Source organism: Rhinatrema bivittatum, chromosome 6, assembly GCF_901001135.1.
Source record: "Rhinatrema bivittatum chromosome 6, aRhiBiv1.1, whole genome shotgun sequence".
NCBI lineage: Eukaryota > Metazoa > Chordata > Amphibia > Gymnophiona > Rhinatrematidae > Rhinatrema > Rhinatrema bivittatum.
Genome location: NC_042620.1, coordinates 181,124,102 through 181,146,710, shown reverse-complemented (window position 1 = coordinate 181,146,710; position 22,609 = coordinate 181,124,102). Strand labels below are relative to the sequence as shown.

Here is a 22,609-nt window from a genome sequence, read left to right as displayed (position 1 = left end):
GGCTTGCATAGTACTGGTGGTGAGGAGGAGAAGGAATTTTTTTTTAAACTTTTTTTTTTATAGCAGATTTTTGCAAAATCAATACACAGTTCAAACATAGTACAATACAGTCTGACCTATGACATTCCTAGAATAAAAATATTTACAATATTATGTATGGTAAATGAAGAAAAAAATGACAAAGAGGCAAAAATGATAGACATAGCATAACCACATAGCCTGGCTCCAACAATCAGACCATAAAATTTCCTGAGGCATCCCTATACCTGCTTAAATTTAAATTCTTTGGAGGAGGAGGAGTTTTGATCATGTATAATAATACCAGAAATTAGGCCCTGCCTGCAGGTTGCTTCGACCAACAAGTTGGGTCTCTTTCTGTTTTTCTGCTTATTTTGCTGGTGCATCTGCCTAGTGGAAAGATGCATCTGTACCTACATGGCTGTTTCTGGCACTGTCATGCATGACACAAAAAGGAATACATTTCCTACCATTCCCACCTCTACTGATTTCAAGATGAGCAAAATGGTTACCAGTTATATCCAGATTTTTCCTTTCCTGTCCACCACTCATTTGTCAGTCTCCTTCTTGCTCTGACTCTTGTTTCTCTCACCTATTGCTTTGATTTTCTTCCAGTCTCTCCCCTCCTTTTTTGCCCTACTTAGTGTGGAAGGCAGAAACGATCCTGTTACTATCTCTTTTCATTGCTAGTGGTTATTTAGCATTAGTTTGTAGGAAGTTGTGGAAGACGTGACACTGGAAAGAAGAGCTTTCTTTTTCCATCTGTGGCTCCCTGGCACTGGAGCAGCAGCAGCACCAGGGAATTACCTGCCAGACCTAAATTTCTGGACTCCCATGACGAGTTGATTGGAAATTTCACGCCCTGTCTTTCTCTACAATTTTTCTGTGCCCCATGATGCCCTTAGTACCCAGCACTTCTAGCTGCCTATTGTTTCTTTCAGATAGAGGTATTTGATAGAATTCAGACTCTATTCTCCATTTGCCCCTAGCCTTCTAAAGTATGACTGAAAACAAGAACATTGAAACTCTCAAGAAAACTTGCTTTGCTTTACCTTAGAACTACTGATGTTCCTTGGAAGTAAACCCAATGACTTTTTGTTTGCGATGAACCAGCTTTTGCTTTTATTGGTTTTTTTTTAGTGTTGGACATTTTGCTTTCTTCACATGAGCCATAGGGAGTGTTTTGGGGGGGAGGGAGGGATGGGCAGAGATCATCGTATAGGGTATAAAATGTTTGACCTTTTTTGTTATGTGCAGTTTTATACAATTGTTTATGCAGTCAAATGTTCAGTTAAAAAAAAACAAAAGAAAAAAACTACTGATGTGTACACCATAGTTTAGGCATTATGAACTAGTATTTAAATGTTATATCCACTCAGTCTGCTCATTTGTGCCTGCCTGCTGTGCTGTCACAGATCCTACGCTCTCTGATTTTTCTCTCTTACAGTTCAGTTCAGTCAGCAAAGATTCTAGCTATGTTGTGTGCCTGTAGTGATATATTATTATTGTGCATCCTTTTGGAGGGAAAAGTTATCTTATGAAATTGTTGTTACTGCAAGAAAATTACAGAAGTATTTTAGTTTTAATGCTTCTGGCTTGCATCATAATCTCCTGAAAGCAGCTTGCAAAGCACAGTTTTGTTTTGTTTTGTTTCTAACCACATTTTGACTCTGAGAGAGCAGATTCTAGTGCATTGGGAGAAATGCTATAGATCTAATAAACTTTCTTAAATTTTCTTATTTCCTACCAAGATTGGTATGATTTATGATCGTGCTCTGCAGCTATGGATGAGCACTTCAAGTAAGTGGATTTTTGTTCTACTTTGACCCTTATTGAATAAATTTATTTAAAGTGCTTATATCCCACATATCTGCAGTTCTAAATGGGTCCCAATTTTAGAACTATAAATAAACAGAACTACAATTCAGACAGAACCAGCCATCTAACATAGTTCATCAAAAGCCTGCTGAAATAAATATGCTTTCAGTAATTTTCTAAATCTCAGAATAAAAGACTCCTTGCCCAAAGAATCGAAAGATGTTTGATAGGAATGGACCACACACACTGAACAACTTATCCTTGGCTTTAGCCAAATGATCCTACCTAATAGAGGGTACCTCCAGTAAATTTTGAAATGAGGGCCGCAGAGCATGTGGAGGATGATTAATCCTTAGCACAGTATTAAAACATTTAGATGCTAGTCCATAAATAAGCATAACAAGCTTAAACCTCCAATATGTGGGTAACCAATGAAGGTTGAACAAAACAGGAGAGATATGGTCACGAATCTGCACACTAGAAGCAATGCATGAGCAATATTTTGTATTATCTACAAAGCTGTTAATGATGGGTATGGCAGCCTAACATATAAGGCATTGCAGTAATCCAAAGAGGAAGTAAACAGCACATGCATAACACTTTTCAGATCATACTCTGAGAGAGGGCTTTACATGATGCAGCATACAAAACTTATGGAAAGATGAATTTAGTACATTTTCATAAGAGCGAAGAAAAAGCGTAGTATCAAGTATAGATCCTAGGTCACATATTTGATCTGAAAGGGCAATCTACCAAAAATAAGATTAATTGGGATATTAGATTCAGGGAAATGAGTAAGATATAGAATCTGTTTTATTGATCTGTCATCCAGTTAGAAATTGTATTAAGGCAACGCGTGATCTTGGCAAGAGTCTTATTGATATTACCCGTCAGACAGGTCTAACCTGTAAAGTGCGGCCGCGTTTACCCTGCTCCTAAGCCGCGTTTTTCTCACTTTCCGGCCGCGTTATCCCTTCCTGCGATCCCGAATCCACTATAACCTACTCCTACCGCGTCCTAAAATCCCCGGCCAACCCCTTCCGCACGCGGCATGGATATTGCATGCAAACGAGCGAATTAGCTATTCCCTAGCATCCTGTAACCCGCGCCCCGACTATTGCTATCTTTCCCTGCCGTTTTGTCGCGCGTTTAACCTGCAAACTTACCGCCTACCCTGACCCCTGCGGTAGAGGCAGGGGTCAGGGTAGGTGGCAAGCTTTCCCCCAGCCCCCGCTCACCTGCCCTGGCCGCGATCGTGGGTGCCAGTCTCCGTGGCAGCCCCAGTCCTCTCCCCTCCTCCCGAAAAAGCGAAAAAAACGTTGCAGCCCCCCTCCGATGTCCGGAGGGGGCTGCAAAAAGTAAGTTGCTTCGCCGCTGTCAGTTCTTCCCTCCTCCCGGAGCTGCTTTTTCAGCCTTGCTCCGGGAGGAGGGGAGAATAGACACTGACAGCGGCGAAGCGAAAAAAAAAACAAAAGCAATTTTGGTTTTTTTTCAAAATTTTGGTTTTTTTCCAAAAGTGACTTACTTTTGGGATCTGTCAAGATCCCAAAAGTAAGTCGCTTTTGGACGCCTGCACAACTTACTTTTTTTTGCAGCCATCAGCAGGAACACATGGCGATCGTGGCTCCCGTAGCTCCTCCCGACGAAGATGGCCGCCTGCACGGGGGAAAGCGTGCAATTGGCCGCTCAAGACGTGACGTCACGACGTTTGGCGTCACGGGATGTGACGCCACGTCTTGAGCGGCCAATTGCACACTTTCCCCGTGCAGGCGGCCATCTTCGTCAGGAGGAGCTACGGGAGCCACGATCGCCATGTGTTCCTGCTGATGGCTGCAAAACAAAGTAAGTTGTGCAGGCGTCCAAAAGCGACTTACTTTTGGGATCTGTCAAGATCCCAAAAGTAAGTTGCTTTTGGAAAAAAACCAAAATTGCTTTTGGTTTTTTTTTCGCTTCGCCGCTGTCAGTGTCTATTCTCCCCTCCTCCCGGAGCAAGGCTGCTTTTCGCGCCCTGCTTCGGGAGGAGGGGAGGGGGGACTGGCAGTCCCGACTTCCTGGTATCTGTCATTTCAAATGGCATTTGAAATGACAGATACCAGCGTGGCGTGAAGCGTTAGGCCCGCACACCCAGGATACTGTATAGGCGCTCTATCCAGTAAAATGGGTTGCGTGGGCCTAAGGCTTCACGGACGCGGTTTACATTTACATAAAATTAATGTTCAGGATCGAGCGGTAGGTGTGCTGCACTGTGCGTGCGACAACCGCGGGTGCCGCAGGCACTAACGCAGCTCTTCCTGCCGCTCGGTACAGGATAGACCCAAGAGTATTTTAGTTCTCAGTCACACTATCTGAATTCCTCTTTTTTTTTTTTTTAATGCATAAAAGAAAAAATGTTTTAAATAAATAATGCAGAGCATGGAGGTAAGACATGCATTTAAAACTCTTCCTCCATATAGCTACTTTTCACTTATTATTTTCAGTGTGATGCTTGCATGAGGTTCTGGCAAGAATCAGAACAGCAGCTCTCTGATTTACTTGACTTTGTAACGATGGGATTGACTTGGTAGGGTAAATCTGAAAAGCTTTAAACACATGTACCTTTTCAAGAATGGAAAAATGACAGAAAAAAATGCTGTCTTGATTATTTAAACAGCATTTTTTTTCCAGCAAATTTGCTGCTCTTCCTGACAAGGGCTAGATGCTAAAACAAACTGACTTAGCTGCAGCTCTTGGAAAAGAGGTACATGTTCACTGTTCCTCTTATAGCAAAGTGGAAGTAGACAAATGGTTCTCTAATGTTGCATAAACATAAGATTAAAACGAAGACCTTTTGTAGGAGATCAAGGTATATCTCTATCTGTACTTGTATGGGTTATCTGAGATGAAATCATGCTACCTTGGGAAGCTTGCTGGGCAGACTAGATGGACCAATTTGGTCTTTTTCTGCCGTCATTACTATACTATGTTACAAATTATATAGATAATACCTCAGTTTAATTTTAATGATCAAAATTATAATAAAAACCTTACTATTCAGTTAGCACATAATGATTTGCCTCAGTTCCTTAACTGCACCTCCACTGTTCTTTGGCTGACTTGTAAAAGCAGTTGTTCTTATTTGAATTGCTTTTCCTCTAATGTTTTAAACGTGCAGAAAAATCTATTTTGACCTGGTTACATATATTTATATACAGTGTCGCCACTCTGCTGCTGTTATCCAGTATAACAACACTTTTTTGTGTGGTTTAAGGTCTGAGGTCTTATAAACAAATTCTGTTAACTGACAAACTAGCTTCACTGTTCCATTGTTTGTTTGTTTTGGAAATAGTAAGCACAAAGAATTACAGTCCTATAAGAGTGGGGGTAAAATTACATGCAGCAGAATAACTTCAGAGCAGCTGAGCAAAGGTGCTTGAGAAACAATGTGACTCAGTGTTGGTGCAGTGGGCTCTGCTGTTCTCAATGGGTATGCAACGGCCAATGTTTGTGTATACAGGAATTTAGAGTTCTGCAGTGGGTGGTGCTGTAAAGTCTAGGCTGAAGTACTCGAGTTCATTCTATTTCTGTATAATGTAACTCCTGACTAGGCAGATTTTTATTTTTAATAAACTTGTTTGCAGATGTCATACTGTAAAAATTGGCCTGGTTCCTTGGTGCTGAGGTGCAGTTGAGGCAGCCTCGTAGGCAAAGCTATAAGGCCTATGCTGATACCTGGCAAACCAGGAGTTTCACCTATATCAGCTGCCTCATCTGCCTTTGGGTTCTGTGAGTCAGAGATAGGCCAAGGTCGGGGGCAGGCTGTAAACAGGCATGGTCAGGTCCAGGCGGTGGAAAGAACATGGTCAGGTCCAGGCAGAAGGTCAGGTGTGGAAAGTCAAGCCAAGAGAGGACGAAGACACTGAAGGAACTGGACAAGATGAACAAAACATTGCTGGACGAAACGGGCTAGACAAAGGAAGCAGGAGCAGACAAGGATAACAGAGCAAGGCAAGGATGAGGCTGCAGGAGGCGAGGCAAGGCAGGAGAAGGCAAGCTGACGATGTAGGAACTAAACACTGGCAACACACATTGCAAAGCAGGAGGCTTGTTGCTGAGGCAAGGAACTGCTGTGGGCTTAAATAGTCCAAGAGGCTGATGTCTGGAGGCGTTGCTCTGACGTTCTCACCACTGTGCATGTATGTGCACACATGCCTATGGGAAGGCCAGATTGTGGCAGCATGGGATGCTGGGTTCAGCGGTGTTCCTGCTGCGCTGAGGCCGTACCCCATCTGGGCTGACAGGAGAGACCAGGCGGGGTGGGATGCTGACTGGTGGCTTCCAAGAGCACTGAGACTGACCAGCATCGGGAGTGAGTAGCAGGTCTCTCAGGGCCTACACATGGGCCGTGAATATTAACACACATTTTATTATAGCAGCCTATATCTCTAGCATATGATATTACTATTAATCCAGTAACAATAGCTTTCAATAGATGGGAATGGCTATTACATCTGTTGGGCTCTGTGACACTGCAAGTGGTCTTGGGGTAGTGAGAGAACAGACTCAGGCTGGACTCTGGCAAAAATGTCTCAAACTTAATTATATTCTTGTTTCTTGTCAGTAATAAATGTTAACCTACAAAATGTGAATAATGTTTTTCTTCTCTCCCTTCTGGGCCTAGCTAGTTATACTCCTATCCAGGGACTTCCACCCAGACCAGGATTCCCTGATGTACTGGGCTTAAGGTGGACTGAGCCAAATCTCTGGATCTGGTCCTTTAAGGTGTTATGCTGTTTTCTCCTATATACCGTGTTTCCCCGAAAATAAGACATCCCCCAAAAATAAGACCTAGTAGAGATTTTGCCGAATTCCTAAATATAAGACCTCCCCCGAAAGTAAGCCATCCCTTGTAAACAGGGGCGGATTGACCTATCGGGGGATCGGGCTTCCCCCGGTGGGCCGGGCAATCCTGTGACGTCAATTTTTTTTTTTTTTTTTTTTTAAATAAAGTTTCCAAGGTATTAGGGGCAGACGCGAGCAGTGGTATCCCGAGAGGAGCCAATGCCCCCGGCCGCTGAGCCTCCTTGCCCGAAGAAAAAGATCGCGTTCAAACGCGCTGATGCTCTTCCTCCTTCCTGCCTGTGCGGCCCCAGAAGTAAACGTTGCCGGAGCCGCGTGGGCAGGAAGAAGGAAGTGCATCAGCGCGTGCAGAAGAGGAGGTGCCGCCGCGGGCTGCTGCGAATCCCAAGTCGCAGCGGCCCAAGAAGAGGAAGAGGCCCGGTAGCAGGGCTGCCGCGGCCCGAGAAGTTCAGGGCCGCTGCAGAGCCCATCCTGCGGCGACCCGCGAAGAGGAGGCCCAGAGGTGAGAGAGAGGCTGAGGGTTTGTAGAGGGTGTGTGCGTGCGTGTATGAGATGAGTTGAGAGATTGTGTGTGGGAGTGAGGATCTGAATGTTTGCAGAGACAGCATGTGAGAGTCTCTGTGTGTGTGTGAGAGAGAGACAGCGTGTGACGGTGAGAGCCTATGCTTGAGCAAGACAGCATGTGGGAGTGAGAGAGAGCCTGTGTGTGTGAGCGTCAGACAGCATGTGCCAGTGAGAGACTGTGTGTATGAATGATTGTATGAGAGACAGCATGTGACAGTGAGAGCCTGTGTGTGTGTGTATGTGTGTGTGAGAGAAATGCATGTGAGAATGAGAACCTGACTGTGTTTGAGGGAAGAAGATGGAGAGAAAAGAAATACGGAAGAAAAAAGGACAATATAAAAGGAATTGGCAAAAAAATAAGAAAGGGAAGGTGGGAAAAAAAACCAGCCTGTGACCAACCGATTAGAAAATGAACATCAGCCAGCAAAGGTAAAAAAAAAAAAATTACTTTTTAGTGTTTGGCACATGTAATCTTTGGGAATGTGCAAGAATAGCACTTTCTCTATGTGGATCTCACAATGTACGAGATCAGCATGGAGAAAGTGGAAGCCCACGGGGCCTGCACAGAGGAGGCAGCAGAATGGGCTTCAGTGTCAGTAGCAGCAATCGACGCCTCCCCAATAGCCATGTGGCAGCAGTGACAGTGGCAGCAAGATTACTGACAACTGGGGATGGTGGCAGTACCAGTCGGGGGACCCCTTCCAAGCAGTGTGCAGAGGTTCAAAAGCAGCAGAGTCAGCCCAAGCTGACTACCATGAATGCTGCACACTCTTACCTCTCTCTGACAGCACACTGGTGGGACATGGCTGACGCAGGGGCAGCCAGCAGCTCTATTAGACATCCCCTGAAAATAAGGCCTAGTGCATCTTTGGTAGCAAAAATTAATATAAGACACTGTCTTATTTTCGGGGAAACAGGGTATTCCTTCACTGGCTCCTTAAATCAGCGAAGGCTCATCAATAAACTACCAATGTTTCCCTCTCTCTCCTTTGCATCTTCCATATATTGCTAATATTTAGCTAGCTATAGAAAATATATTTTGAAATATATCTGCTAAGTTACTTCTGTAATATCGGTGTTGACCTTGGATTCCCAGGCTGGAAGCCTAGCAAAGGGAACTTAATCTTTTTATCACAGTATCTCACTAAATATTATGTAAATCGATGTGATACTCTTGGGTGAATGTCAATATATAAAAACAAATAAATTGTTTTAAGTTCTCATTTGACAAGCAGGGCTGAATTAGCTATGATATGTAGATGTCATCTTATGGCGCCGAAAAGACCCTTCTCCCTTAGCTAATAGTGCTTTTGTACTATCATGTATGCACGAGAGTTGCCTTGTGAGCCCCTCAGTCTTTTTTTTTTTTTTTTCCATCTGCACTCCTTCATGGACTTGTTCATCTTAGTGTTGGGTATTTTTTGTTTTTCTTCTCAAATTTTGCTTTGAGTTGTCTTGCTGAGTGGCAGCCCCTCAACAGCCCATTTTCAGTGCTAACAGGAAAAATAAAAGTTGGATCTTATGCTGACTCAAAGAAACTTGCACCTAGTAGCTTCAAAGGCTGTGTATTTGGCAGGAAGTTATCCATTATTGATGGCCATGATATCTGTTATTGGTATCTGGGGCCAGACCATGGTGCAGGTAATTATATTTGTGACTGGATGTCTCTGAGGACCAGGTCTGAAAGATGGAGGAAATTTCCAGGTCAGTGAAATGCTGGAGTAATTCTTTCTCTTGGAGTGGGGCCTCCTTGAGCAAGATGTCTTTGAATAAAGTTCAACAGTGGAGTGGAGGAGTAGCCTAGTGGTTAGAAGAGCGAGTTATGATCTGGGGAGACTAGGGTTCAAATCCCACTGTCTCTCCTTGTGACTTTGGGCAAGTCACTTTACCCTCCGTTGCCTCAGGTACAAACTTACAGGCAGATACAGAGTCTATAATTTCCATTGGGGCATCAAGTCCAGGCCAATCTCAACCCACTCCAGGGAACGGTTCAGAAGAGGTAACTCCTTTGTCTCTACCACCAAGTACGGAACCAACACAGGTACCGTCCACTTTGGGTCTTGCTACTCAGGCCCTGACCCAAATTACCAACATTTTGTCTCAATTTCTACAGTCAGTAGAAAAATCAAATATTCAAACCCAACCTACTACCTTACCAACAGTTCCAGTGGTTCCTGTCACACAAGGTCCAGCACCCAAGGTTCATCCAGTACCACATTCATCCCCACTTGAATATGATACGGATACCTCTGCAGACACTTCCACGGGTTATCCGTCTGACCCGGCAGAGATACCTCCTGAACCATCTTCACCCCCAGAAGACTTATCTTATGCTCAATTCATAGAGAAGATTGGAAAATTTCTAAATGTTGAAACCAGGAAATTGCCTGATCCACGCCAGGAAATGATGGGCTTACTGAAGATTTTTGATGCCCCCACAGAACCAATAGCACTTCCACAGCATTCTGTTCTGACACAGCTGATAGAGAGATCCTGGGACACTCCATTGTCCATGCTTCCAACTTCCAGGAAAATTGATATAAAATATAAGATGAAAGATTCTCCTTTTCATACTTCTCAGCTTCTGCATAACTCTGTCGTTGAGTCAGCGATGCAGAAGGCATGAAAATCCCGTATTCATTTGAATACACCACCTCACAAAGATCATAAACTGTTGGATGAATTTGCAAAGAAATTCTTTAATTCAGCAATGTTAAATACGCGAATTCAGAATCACCAATTTTATATTACTCAGTACCTGTTTGACAATTTACAGGCACTTAAAACAAATCTCCAACAGAGTTTTCCAGATATCGCTTTGCCTCCTCTGTAAATGCATGAGATATAACATAAATGTTAATCAGTTGTTTACTGTTTTTGGAAGTACAAAGACCAGGGGATACACAATGAAGTTACTAGGTAATACATTTAAAACTAATAGAAAATATTTTTTCCTCCATGCATAATTAAGCTCTGGAATTTGTTTCCAGAGGATGTGGTGAAAGCTTTTAGTGTAGCTGCATTTAAAAAGGTTTGAACATGCTCCCAGAGGAAATAGTCCATTAACCATTATTTAGGTAGAGCTTATTCTTGAGATAAGCAGCTTGGAGTCTCTCTGTCCCTTGGGATCCCACCAGGTACTTGTGACCTGGCTTGGCCACTGTTAGCAACAGGATACTGGGCTTGATGGACCTTTAGTCTGATCCAGTATGGCAAGTCTTATGTTCTTAATATTTTGTTAAAATAAAATTTGTTTAACACATTAGTCTGTATATAACTGTGTAATGTTTCTCTTTCCATTTGGTCAATAATCAGCTACCCATTTTAATAGTTAAATGGCTAAGTTGTGATTTATTCCTCTAAATGGTTTTGGATATTGACCTGTAAGACTTTTTTGGTAAGGGGATAGCCATGATGGCAGTTTGCATATATTCTTTTCATGGTTACAAGGTAGAGCACAAGGGATGTTCAAGCATTTCCCGCAGGTTCCCCTCTCCACAGTCTGTCATTCTGCATAGTTGGGCCTAGAAGAGGAGCGTGGTTATAGAGTGTAGCAAACTACAAAGGACAGATCAGAGACACCAAGGGATAGCTTTCTCCTTATTCTGCCACTTTGGAGGGAGTTAATACAAATAATTGCCATAGCTTCAGCTAATCTTGGCGTGTGGACTACATGTTTTTTAATCTAGCATACTGGGCCCTTCTCCCTATGTTGCTGGTGACCATGAGGTTGAGAGTGAAAAAAGGATAGAACATCTGGGGATGGGGAAAACAGATAAGGTATCAGAGGAAAATGTGAAGAAGGGTTTTTTTTTTTCTGTTTCAGGTCATGGGCATGATTAGAAGAAACAAGAAGTGGTGAAGTTGTCAAGCAGACAGATTAGGGAAAGAAGAGACAACATGGGATGTGGGACCACTCTTAGGGGCTGTAGATTCACTATAAGGAGGATTAGAATCTGAAGCACAACAATTAGAAGTGTTGAGGGCTAGGGAAGCAGGTACATGCTCAAGATATATTAGAGGAGAAAACATACAGCACTTTTCTTCCTATTGTCTGTCTGCCCCTGAACTCACACATTTTGCATTCCCATCCATCAGTCTTACTATGCTACATGTGTAAGTGTATTAGAAAAGGTGTATAAAGTACAGTCAATGTCCCTTGAGTGACACATTTTACAATACATCAATGCCCCAGGTTTTTGCATTCATTAGCTAGCCCTAGCTGCCATTAAAGAACTCTATGCAGTCTACATCTCTCCTGCCTCACAAGGGTTTCCCTTCATGCAAATGCCTAACTATATAGCAGATGGATGACTACAAGAAATCCCTTCATAAAGCTAATAAAACGAGAGCGGTGACGTGCCTACCATTCTTGGCCCACCTGTACCATACTGGAGGAACAAGCTATGCAACCTTAGGAGCTTTAGTTGGCCTGTTACAGCAGCCATTCCTTCCTGGTCTTGTGATCTGCCACCTGAAGCTCTTCTTTTTATGTGTAAAAGCAAAGCGGGGGTCAAGTTCCCTGATTGAGGCCAATCCTGATATCAAGCCTTACAGATGAAGGATGATGTGAAGTATAATTGGCATCATCTCTTTTTCATAATAACATTTTAAAGAGGCGAGAGGAATGAGAAAGGAACAGGGCACACACTTGGAGAGAACACAAGGCAGGCCGCATATGTTGAGGGCGCCATTATGTAATGGAGTTAGGAGACACCTATTTCAACATGAGGTTGTATTTCCTGAAAGAGAAACAGAAAGCTTGCTGGTGTGGTCCACATAGCTTTCTCAAGAATGGAACCCAGTGGTAGCAATCAAAATGCATGTAGTTAGCATCCCATCAATTAACCTTCCATTCCTCGCCCAATCATACATGATACAGCTAGGCACTCAGGCTTTCTTATTCCTAACATTCTATTTGCTTTTTTGACCACCGCCTCACACTTAACTGAGGATGTCAGTATACTGTCCAAAATGATAGTACACTGACTTCCTAGGTAGTGACTCTTAATAAAGAACACAACTTTTCATGCCTGTAGTTAGAGGAAAAGAAATCCTTTGTGTATCACTTTGCACTTGTCCACATTAAACTTCATCAGACATTTAGATGCCCAGTCCCCCTGTCTTGCAAGGTCTTTTTTCATTTCCTTACAATCTGTTAATGTTTTAACAACTTTGAATACTTCTGTATCATCTGCAAATTTGATTGTCTCACTTGTCTTTCCCTTTTCCAGATCATTTATGAATGTTAACAGCACTAATTCCAGTACAAATCCTGGTGCACTCCATTATAAAAGCCGGCACGCATGTGCGCGCATCCCACGGATTTTCCACCATGCGCACGACAGTGTGCACATGGTAGAAAATCGGTGCGTCCATGTGTGCGCAAAGTGGTAAACCTACCCTTTAAGTTTGGGTACTTACCAGATACTTGTGACTTGGTTGGCCACTGTTGGACACAGGATACTGGGCTTGATTTACCCTTGGTCTGACCCAGTATGGCATATCGTATGTACATTATCACATTTATAATGCCAATATTCTACTGTTCAGAATAAATCCAATCTATCTGTATCTAAGCTACCAACCACCATGGTAATTGTGTTCGCAGGACAAATGTTTGGTTTTTTTTTTGTTTGGTTTTTTTTTGTAGAAGTTCCCATGGTCAAGATGGCTAGACTCGACTTAACGAGAAAATGTGCCTTCTCAGTGGCAGGCCCCCAGTTATGGAACTCACTCCCAGACTTTCTCTGGCCACTATCAAATTTAAGAGTTCAAAAAGGCGCTAAAAATGTACTTATGTTCTTCAATTTTTTTTTTTAGCAAATGACATACAAACACATTGTACATACTATTTCACCTTTTCTACTCTTTTAGTTTTTAAATATTATTTTAACTACAATTTAAATTTGTATTCCATAGTTTTTCTGATTATGCTCTTTTGTATTACCCTTGCATAAATGTTCTGTGTTCTCTAATTTTCTTAATGTATTTTCTTATCTTATTGTAAACCGCTTAGATCTTACAAACATTTGTATAGGTGGTATATAAACGATTTAAAATAAATCATGAATATTCACCTTATTCCTAATTGATCTTGCATTTAGCCAATAAAAAGCAACTGAAGGAGATCTCTTGTTACTATGCAGCTATGTATATAAAAAAGGAAGAATAAGAATTAGCCTCCCTCTTCTTGTGAGCCTTGCATACTGACTATGACCAATAATTATAAGGATCGCTGAATACATTCTAAACCAATAAATGAATGCCCAATACTTAAAAAAAACAAACCACACACATTCAGCTGAAGACTTTCTTAAATGAGCTATAACTTCAGTATTAATGTGCTATTTATTTATTTTATTTATTTGAAGCTTTTATATACCAACGTTCGAAGAACATCACATTGATTTACATGTAACAAGAAGAAAAATACAATTTAATTGTTTTAAACAATTAAATATTTACAAGGAACAAGAAGTAAAATGAAAACGAACTTGATTATGCATGAGAAAAGGATCATCTCAAGAGAAAAGGGTGCTTTACAAGAATAAAAAAGCTAATATTTAAACAAGGTGAGTAAAGTTAATAAATTATAACATGGTGTGGAAGGAGAGAGCAGAGGGATTTGCACAGGAGGATTGGAGGGGGTGCAGTGGGAAAGGGAGATGGAAAGGGGAGGTGGAGTTTTCTGGTCGGGGTCCAGGGTCCTGAATGTCCATCAAAGGGGCAAGGCCCACCTAGCAGGCAGGCCTCAAAATCCTCAAGTGGTGAGGTCATAGTCATGTGACACAGGCTTCATGTTACTCACTACAGCAGCTCTCCAACGATTCACAGAAGCAACAGGTATTGTTCCTGGAAAGTGCAGTATGAAGGGTCCCGCTATGGAAGCAGCAGAGTAAGGCTTAATCTATGGAAGCCTAGCAGGCAATCCTTTTATGCAGACCCAGATGTCCTCAGGTGATATCAGTCATGTGACACAGGCTCCATGGTTACTGGCTACAGTAGCTCTCAAACTATTCACAGAAGCAATAGTTAAAATGCTATTGTGCCTGGAAAATGCCGCATGCAGGGTCAGCTAGTGAAGCAGCAGTGTAAGTCTTGTCCCCAGCACACTCTGGACACCTCTCCTCCCAGGGATCCAATGCACTCCTGACCTCTCTTTCCCAGCTTGACCCCATTAGACCCTGACACACCCCCTCCTGCGCCCCAGCTCAAATCCAGAATTCTCTGACCCTCCCTCCCCTGCCTGATCCCAACACACGCTGACCTCCCTCACTAGCCCGAACCCAACACACTGACCTTTTCCTCATTAGCATATCCTGCCCAATACCAAGTACTCCTCTCCCTGACCCAAGCACACTCTGGGGGTCCCTCCCTAACCCCAGCATTCCCTAACCCTTTTCCCCTTTCACTAGGCCAGCCCCATCATATTCTTACCACCCTGCCTTCCCCAGCACACTCTTGATCTTCTTCCCAATCTGACCCAGGCACACTACTGATCCCCCTTCCCATTATCCAAAAGGTAGAAAAAAACCCCACAAAACAGCAATAAAACTAGAAAAAATCAAGGAAATGGAAGTTTCCCCTTCCCCAGGACCCAGCCGATCTCCACCCCTGCTCTTAACACTTCACCGCTCCATGGGTCTTTCTGGGGCAGAAGCCATCCCTCTTTGTTCCTGCCTCATTCCTCTGCTTTTGCAAAATGGCCACTAGTCAACCCAAGGCCAGCATCATTATGGTGTATGGCAGATTCTGTTGTACAAGAAACAAAAAAGGAGCACTACTGCAAGCAATCAAATCAAACAGACGAATGTGCAGAAAAATTCAATTTCCACACACAATTTGAAATAAAAAGAGTTATTTTAGACGGCAAACTCCACAGTGTTGTACAATGCAACAGTTCAAGAAAGGGTCCCCCCCCGACACGGACCCGTGTTTCGCCGCGAGGCTGCGTCGGGAGGGACAAAGCACTCCCAGTGACGCCGTTCGTGAAAATTATTACAGAAAAAATAAAATATTGCCTTGTCCCTCCTGACGCAGCCTCGCGGCGAAACACAGGTCCGTGTCGGGGGGACCCTTTCTTGAACTGTTGCATTGTACAACACTGTGGAGTTTGCCGTCTAAAATAACTCTTTTTATTTCAAATTGTGTGTGGACATTGAATTTTTCTGCACATTCGTCTGTTTGATTTGAGAGATTCTGTTGTACACCATAATGATACTAGCCTCAGGTTAACTGATGACCATTTTGCCAAAGCTGAAGGAGGGGTAGAAGCGATGTGGGGTGCTTTTTGCCCTGGATGTTCTGTGGAATCACAGTGGGGTAAGGGCTGGGGTGAGGGAGATTGGGGGATCTTCGAGGCTGGGCACCCTTGGCTAAAGCAGGTTCAGTGGGTACGGGTATGTGTTTTCTAATTTCATGATTAGTGGCTGGTGGGGCGCCAATGCGCAGCCAACAAACAGGCAACCCTAAGCATGGTTTTTTTTTGGTGTGTGTATGTGTGTGTAAATATATAAATATATATGTGTGTATATGTATATTTTTATTTCTGAAGTTACCATTTGAGTATTTGAAAATTTCAGTCATTTCTCTTCATGTAGTTATTAATGTGAAAATAGCATCTTTAACATAGAATCTCTGCTTTTTTGCATTATTATAACACAGTGAATTCTGTACCTTTTTTTTTTTTTAATTTTGTTTTGCTTATGACTGTGATTAATCTTATACAATTCGGTGCTTATTTATGGAAGTCTAATGGTAAAATAGTTTGGATCTTGCTTCAGTTGAAGCTTCTATTGGTCTTTATCATGAAACATCTGCTTAGTTTTAGCCCAGTTAATAACCTTTTTGAGTCCATAGTCTTATGAGTTCAAGTGCTTGACCTAATATAGGTGTTTATTTGTGGTAGTCACTTCAGACCACAGTTTGTGAGGGTCAGGCTTTAGTGACTTATCCAACTTAGACAAAGTTGCAAAGCATCATCATGTTTTAATGCAACGCACACTGATTTCCCACATAAGATGATGACCTTCCATTTTAATTGGTCAGTCGTCCTTCCAATATTCTTCCCATGCCCACATTCACATAATAGAGAGGCTACATTTCACACACTAGACTCCTCTAGTAGACCAAAGCTCCCCAAAATTCTACCAGCTTTTTAATAATAGCACTGCCCAGCTTTTTAATAATAGCACTACTAATTTTACGCAGTGCTGTACGATGGTGATAAGTATTCAGGCAAAATGCAAAAATCTCTGGTTATATAGTATTCAGATATTGTTATATAGTATTCAGATATTGTGAAATACAAGGCATTATCTCCAAATATTAAATTTAAAGACCTCATAACAGGCTCTACCAGCATAAGATAGCCTTCATAGCCTTATCAATCATAAATCAGCTCCAATTTTTTTAATTTTTATGTTTTCTGTAAAAATCAAGCACTTATCTTTTTTGATGCTGTATAATTTAGTGGAACCCCAGTAGAACACAAGAACATGCCATACTAGGTCAGACCAAGGGTCCATCAAGCCCAGCATCCTGTTTCCAACAGTGGCAAATCCAGGCCATAAGAACCTGGCAAGTACCCAAAAACTAAGTCTATTCCATGTTACTCTTAGTAATAGCAGTAGCTATTTTCTAAGTCAACTTAATAGCAGGTAATGGACTTATCCAATCCTTTTTTAAATATAGCTACACTAACTGTACTAACCACATCCTCTGGCAACAAATTCCAGAGTTTAATTGTGCGTTGAGTGAAAAAACTTTCTCCGATTTAGTTTTAAATGTGCCACATGTTAACTTCATGGAGTGTCCCCTAGTTTTTCTGTTATCCGAAAGAGTAAATAACCGATTCACATTTACCCGTTCTAGACATCTCATGATTTTAAACTCCTCTATAATATTCCCCCTCAGCTGTCTCTTCTCCAAGCTGAAAAGTCCTAACCTCTTTAGCCTTTCCTCATAGGGGAGCCATTCTATCCCCTTTATCATTTTTGTCGCCCTTCTCCGTATCTTCTCCAGTGCAACTATATCTTTTTTGAGATGCTCGACCAGAATTGTATACAGTACTCAAGGTGTGGTCTCACCATGGAGCGATACAGAGACATTATGACATTTTCCGTTTTATTCACCATTCCCTTTCTAATAATTCCCAACATTCTGTTTGCTTTTTTGACTTCCGCAGCACACTGAACCGATGATTTCAATGTGTTATCCACTATGACGCCTAGATCTTTCTTGGGTGGTAGCTCATAATATGGAACTTAACATTGTATAAGTACAGCATGGGTTACTGACACAGCTCAGTGTTTCGATGGATCTGCATCTGGGGGCTTTCTAATTTCTTTTCTCTGTCAAGGCCATCTAAATTAAAACAGTTTTCAGTATTACATATAGAGATAACGCAAAACCATGTATAACAGACCTAAACAATAGCATTCACTCAGGCATTAATGCTAACTCTGACAATCTTGATGCCAAAATTATAACCAGAAGTGATTTCAAAGGATATCGCATATATATACTTTAACATACATGAAGGAAAGATTGACTGAATTAGGCAAATTATTCAATCTAGATGAGACACAAGTCAATTTTTAAATTAAGTCCTTGAGGTGAGATTGTATCCAAATTATAAATCAAATATTGTTCTCTATAATCAAGCCTGTGTTCCCGATCATCTCCCCGTGGGGAAGGGGGAATGTATTCCAGGACTGTCCATTGCATATCTTCAAAAGTGTGCCCCATATCCACATAATATGACACTAGAGGGGCTTGAAGTTTCTATGTAGTAAATCTGCTTTTGTGTTCCGCAATTCTAGTTTTAACTTTGTGTTTGGTTCTGTTTACATATGTTTTGTTACATGAACATAAAATAAAATATACATTAAAAAGTGGAAGTAGTCAGTTGATCTGTAGAGTGTTACTTTCCTTCCCGATAGGAGATTCTGCCCCTCTTTGTCTGGCAGGGTTTGAGCACAAAATGAGTAATGGCCACAGACAATGTGATACCAGGCAGCAGAGATTTGAAATAAAGAAACTGACGGTAGAAAAGATTTAAGAAAATATTTAATATTTTTGCCCTGGGTGTAAGCAATCAAAGGTGGGGATGCAAAACCTGGGTGTTAGAAACATGGCCTCTAAGACCTTGCATTCTGTTACGTGACGGGGTGTTTAGTGTGCCCTTGGGCCTCAGCCCGACCCCAGACGGATCCAGGACTGAACAGAGGGTTGATGGCGTGTTCCACCATGGCAGACGGTCTGACTCTCTCTGCCAGGCCTGCAAGCTCCCAAGGCCAACAACAGGATGTTGGAATGTGAATGGTCCTCCGACCATTCCGAGCCCTTTTGGACCTGCCGCTTGGAACTGCATGGAGCAGCAGGCCGCCCTGAGGATGAGGGTAGACGGAAACCTTGACACGAAGACTTGGGTTGATGCGACGGCATCACAGACATGACGAGGAACTTGAAATCCAAACAAGGCAAGACGCAAGGCAGGAGGACACTGGCACTGTCTCTCAGGGCACCCTACTCAGTCCACCCGCGGGACTGAGTCGCGGACCACCCTGTCCCACTGCACGCCCTACACAGCCCGAGGAGACTGGTCACGGACCACGCTGGAAGCGGGACAAGCGCAGGAAGGATCCAGTCGAGGTGGGACTCCGGAGCCAATGTCATCCGAAGCACCAACACGGCTGGCAGGACAAGACTGCTCAGGAGCTCAGGACACCAGTCCACCTGCAGGCCTCTCCAACCCGGGAAAGACGTTGTCCGAGGGAGCAGGACCGACAGGACCAGAAGGCTCAGGAGTATAGACATGGACACCAGGAGACGAACACCAGGACACCTGGACAAGGACCTCAGGCACGAAGACATAGCATGAAGACATAACTTGACATGGCGAGCCGAAATGAAGAGGAGCTCCACGAAGAAGACCTGACGGAGCTCTGGCAGGCAGGAGCCTCCAAGTGAAGTAACTCTGATGCAAGGCGAAGACGTACTGAGAAGACAGCCCTTTTTATAGGGCTAGGCAGGAAATCCATCCTTTGGTGGAGTCAGTCACACTTCCTGTGGCTGGCCCTTTAAATTCTGTGAAGAGGCACGGCCGCGTGCCTAGAGGAAGCAGGAAGCAAGGCTGTGCAGGACCTGCCCAGCTTCGATGCAGGGCTGGCCTGGGAAACAGGCCCCGAAGACGGCAGCGGCTCCAGCCGCTGCAGGAGGCCCCGGGGGCAGCTCCTCCCGCTACTCCAGCCTGGGGATGCGGCCTCCAGGCCGGGAAGGTGACGAGGACGTCGGGGTGGCTCCGGCCGCGAAGAGAATGCTGAAAAGTCCGCGGCTCTCACTGCGGTGAAGCTGAGCACCAGGGGCGGCCTCCGGGCTGCGTGGTGAACTCAAGTCTGCGGCTCCAGCCGCGCAGGCAGGCCCGACGGCGGCATCCGTGCCGCGTCGGGTGAAGCAGAAGAACAAAAAGCAACATGGGGTGAGTGCCTGCTCACGGGGGGACCCGCGGGCAGGAGTTTCATAACACTGGGTGAACCTTTAACACTTCCCAGGGTTTAAAAATAATAGCTGTTATCGCTGAGGAGATGTTAGAGTAGTATAACACATATCTAAATCAAAACTTGGAGTCTCCTTGCCATCTAGAAAAAGCCAGGATCAGTCAGCATTAATGGTTCTCTTAAAAGCTTTTTTGATAGTTGAGAAGGGATACCCTCTAGCTAGAAAATGAGCGCTTAACTCCCTTGCTTGGCAGATGAAATTATTTTTCACTGAACATAGACGATGGATGCAGAGAAATTGCCCTATGTGTAGGTTTTTCTTCAAAGGATATGGAAGAAAACTTGAAAATTGCAATATTGTATTCAGGTACAATAATTTCTGTCCCAAAGAGTTTATAGTGTAAGTAGATATCTGAGGAACAGGAGATAGGATAAGAGGATTCAAATCCCCACTGACACTTCTTGTAACCTATTTCTTTAACTACTTGGCTACTCCTTTCCTTTTTTGTTTCTTGTGATCCCAGCAGGCTAGGCCTCACTGGTGAAAGATACTATTTCCAATTGTGTAACAGATTTTGTCTTTTTGTTGTTATGCCCCTCTAAGGACGCACCTGTTGTGGTATGTTGAGGCCCATGCTGTCAAAGCCATGGCAATGTCTGTTAATCTTAATGGTTTATATAGAAAAGATTTGCAAAGCTTCAGTGTGGGTACAGTGCACATTTGGTTACTGTATGGCTTAAATAGGACTCTGATCTTGGAGAGATCAGAGTACTATTTAAGAGATCTGAATGAATGCTGCTGTTATGCCTCCTACTGAGCAATGAAAGGATGATAGTGAACACAGTAGATCTTAACTATACTAGTGAAAAGAGAATCATTGCATAGAAAGGCACAGAAAATTGGTCAGTACTACCTTAGCTTTTGTTGACAGGTACAATGCAATGAACAGGATAAATCAGTTGAAATATTTAAAATAAATGTGTTCAAAATGAATTGTTTTATTTTTGTAGTGAAGTAGTTGAGCCTAGTGGATGAAGCATGATTGTATTATACAGCAACATAAAACAGAGCAGCTCATAAAAGATTGATAGGACAATATGATTAACTATGTCTGCAGTAGATGACTCATATAGCATTTTTTTAAGAACCTGTGAGTATATCACATCCTAACTTTCTATGCAGACAAATAATTTGAAGTATACTGCATAACGAGGTGGTGATATGAAGACTGCAGTAGTATGGTTTTATGCCATGTGTGTATATATATAACTTCATATTTAAGCATGGAGTTTATAAGTGTAAGTGAAGGTTTAGTTTTTGAGTTGAACCTACTTTTCCATTGATAAGCAGGCTGAATTAACTTTACATGTGGGTGACTTCATTCAGTGATATTGAACAGACTCGTCTCTCCAAGATAGAGTTTAGAGCTCTGCTGAGCATATGTGGGAATTCCCATGGGGCTGTTGCCTTGCCTCATGAGCCTCCTCAGTCATTTTTTGTTCCAAGTACTTGCACAGACGTGTGTTCTATCTCTCCTCAGAATTTTTCTTTCTCAATTTCTCTAATTTATTGCCTTGCTGCCTCAGCAGTTCCAAAATAGCAATTTTCAGTACTAATAAAAAAAAAAAAAAAATGAGGGAAGGAAAACATCACATTTTTTCCCTCTGAGGCCTTGCCTTCTTGATATGCCACAGAAAAAAGAGCAGTCAGTGAGTAGATTTAAGGGTTGCATATTTGGCAAAGTTACATCCATTACCGACAGCCATAAGCTGTGCCATATCTGTTTGGGCTCAGAGCATGACCAACAGAATTGCTATGCCTATGGACAGATGTCTCTGCATTCACAGTGATCTAGGAGTTGTGTAAATCTCTAAGGAGTCGCAGAGCTCCTTCTCCTGCAGTGCAGCGTAGTCTGCTTCACCAGGTAAAGATCTGAGTGGAAGTTCCTCCACAACTCTCATCGGCTCAGGCTAGAGCTACAGTGTTTGAGTTCAGGCAGGCCACCTTGCATCAAAAAAATCGCCATCACTCGCTGGCGCTGTTAGAATCTGCATTGAAAAAGCACAAGCACTCAAAGTACAGTGCATTGGTACCAGCACCATTGACACAACCCCTTTCGGCATACATGGTGCAATCTGCATTGTCACACTCAACACAGGAGCCATTGACGCACAGAATATCAAGGCAGTCACATGCCGCATCCATGCTCTCGATGCACGATGCATCGACAGATGCAAAGCATGTTGCATCAAAGCACTCAATGCATGAGGATCAAAGCATTTGGAGTATGCCACATTGAGGCATTTGCTGCTGCCTGGCCACTCGATGCACACTGGATAAGCATACTCTATATACAGTGCACCAAAGATGAAACACTGTACTTTATCAGTTCATTCTGAAGCATCATGCTCAAACTGCTTGATGCATCCGGATCCTCTGGTCATGAGACGAGAGTGCACAGCATGGTAGTGATGTAATTAGTTCTTTCATTGATGCAACATCAACACATTATAAACTTCAATAGTTTAATCAATTGTTATCTTGTTAAATGTAAAATAGGGCAGATCTCGCCCTATTCAACCTGTTACCTGGAAACCGATGTGATATCTCGATCGAATGTCGGTATACAAAAGAAATAAATAAAATAAATAAATTATTCCAGAATCCTCAACACAATCACAGTACCTTCCATTGAAACAAGACAAATCTGTCTATATTTAAAAAAAATAATATTCAACTTCATAGAGAATGTTTGAAGTAGATTACAAATTTAAAATATACATAATCATAAGAACAATAGAAGACAAAAATAGAAACCGCATGAAAAACTGCAGAGAGATAACTATCAATACCAGAAAATTAGGGACAA

The 22,609-nt window shown here is 42.7% G+C and overlaps 1 protein-coding gene across 6 annotated transcripts in view; it reads left to right on the top strand.

The window, feature by feature from the left end:
* Positions 1–22,609, top strand: part of FAM126B (family with sequence similarity 126 member B) — a 221,862-nt gene that overhangs the window by 48,592 nt on the left and 150,661 nt on the right. For 3 of the 6 annotated variants that reach the window (XM_029606224.1, XM_029606227.1, XM_029606221.1), the window contains exons 3-4: positions 1,770–1,818; positions 13,611–13,811. The exons of 1 other annotated variant lie outside the window; for it this stretch is intronic. The gene's annotated coding sequence lies outside the window, so the exon portion shown is untranslated. The remainder of the gene's footprint in view (positions 1–1,769; positions 1,819–13,610; positions 13,812–22,609) is intronic. 2 more of the 6 variants (XM_029606225.1, XM_029606222.1) reach the window with 1 other exon arrangement.